Genomic DNA, 2,172 nt, shown 5'->3' with positions numbered 1-2,172 from the left:
ACCTACAGTACCTCCACGTACTCTACCTACAGAACCCACATTTAGTGTATGTACAGTACCCCCACTTACTGTACCTACAGAACCCACATTTAGTGTATGTACAGTACCCCCTATCGGCCGCTAGCAGGGGGTGTCAATCAACCCGATCATATTAGATCGGGTTGATTTCTGTCCGCCGCCTCAGAGCAGGCGGACAGGTTATGGAGCTTGATAAATATGCCCTTTAGTATACGTACAGTACCCCCACTTACTATATCTACAGAACCCTTACTTAGTGTATGTACAGTACCACAACTTACAGTACCTACAGAACCTACACTTAATGTACCAACAGAACCCACACTTACTGTACCAACAGAACCCACACTTAGTGATCCTACAGGACCTCCACTTACTGTACCTACAGTACCCCACTTACTGTACCTACAGTACCCCACTTACTGTAGCTACAGAGCCCACACATAGTGATCCTACAGAGCCCACACTTAGTGATCCTACAGTACCAACACTTAGTGATTCTACAGTACCAACACTTAGTGATCCTACAGTACCAACACTTAGTGATCATACAGTACCCACATTTAGTGATCCTACAATACCAACACTTAGTGATCATATAGTTACCACATTTAGTGATCCTACAGTACCAACACTTAGTGATCCTACAATACCAACACTTAGTGATCCTACAGTACCAACACTTAGTGATCCTACAGTACCAATACTTAGTGATCCTACAGTACCAATACTTAGTGATCCTACAGTACCAATACTTAGTGAACCTACAGTACCAATACTTAGTGATCCTACAATACCAACACTTAGTGATCCTACAGTACCAACACTTAGTGATCCTACAATACCAACACTTAGTGATCCTACAGTACCAATACTTAGTGATCATACAGTACCAACACTTAGTGATCATATAGTAAGCACACTTAGTGATCCTACAGTACCAACACTTAGTGATCCTACAATACCCACACTTAGTGATCCTACAGTACCAACACTTAGTGATCCTACAGTACCAACACTTACTGATCCTACAGTACCCACACTTAGTGATCCTACAGTACCAACACTTAGTGATCCTATAGTACCAACATTTAGTGATCATATAGTACCAACACTTAATGATCTTACAGTACCAACATTTAGTGATCCTACAATACCAATACTTAGTGATCATACAGTACCAACATTTAGTGACCATACAATACCAATACTTAGTGATCCTACAGTACCAACACTTAGTGATCTTACAGTACCAACACTTAGTGATCATACAGTACCAACATTTAGTGATCATATAGTACCAACACTTAGTGATCTTACAGTACCAACATTTAGTGATCATATAGTACCAACACTTAGTGATCTTACAGTACCAATATTTAGTGATCATTCAATACCATTACGTAGTGATCCTACAGTACCAACACTTAGTGATCTTACAGTACCAACATTTAGTGATCTTACAGTACCAATATTTAGTGATCATACAGTACCAACATTTAGTGATCATACAATACCAATACTTAGTGATCATATAGTACCAACACTTAGTGATCATACAATACCAATAATTAGTGATCATATAGTACCAACACTTAGTGATCCTACAGTACCAACACTTAGTGATCCTACAGTACAAACACTTAGTGATCCTACAGTACCAACACTTAGTGATCCTACAGTACCAACACTTAGTGATCCTACAATACCCACATTTAGTGATCATACAGTACCAACACTTAGTGATCATACAGTACCCACATTTAGTGATCATACAGTACCAACACTTAGTGATCATATAGTAACCACACTTAGTGAACCTACAGTCAGTACCCTCACTTAGTGTAAGTACACACTAACAGTCAGTACCTGCAGCAGTGTCTGTTCTCAGTCGTTGGTTGCAGCTCTCACATCCCAGCACTGTGTGACTTACACATTGTGCATTCCTGTGAATATTATAAAGGGCTGGGACATAAGTCCCCTCCCCTCTCCTCCCGAGGCCGCCAGCCAGCTCCCACCCAGCTAGGACAGCACAAGTGTGAGAGCAGTGTGAATGATATTAGTGCACACCTATAATGCCAGGGTGCCCACACTGCCAGAGGTATACCCAATGCTGTAACAAATTACAATACTTATAGTGTATACATTGCTGTA

At 40.7% G+C, this 2,172-nt stretch overlaps 1 protein-coding gene across 1 annotated transcript in view; it reads right to left on the bottom strand.

Annotated features, from left to right (window-relative positions):
• EPPK1 (epiplakin 1) overlaps positions 1-1,924 on the bottom strand; it is a 141,174-nt gene extending 139,250 nt beyond the window's left edge. The window contains exon 1 of the mRNA XM_053715483.1: positions 1,888-1,924. The gene's annotated coding sequence lies outside the window, so the exon portion shown is untranslated. The remainder of the gene's footprint in view (positions 1-1,887) is intronic.
• Positions 1,925-2,172: the final 248 nt, after the last annotated feature.

This window comes from Bombina bombina, chromosome 5, assembly GCF_027579735.1.
Source record: "Bombina bombina isolate aBomBom1 chromosome 5, aBomBom1.pri, whole genome shotgun sequence".
NCBI classification, from domain to species: domain Eukaryota; kingdom Metazoa; phylum Chordata; class Amphibia; order Anura; family Bombinatoridae; genus Bombina; species Bombina bombina.
The sequence above is the reverse complement of the archived record's forward strand: the minus strand, read 5'-3'. Positions and strand labels throughout refer to the sequence as shown.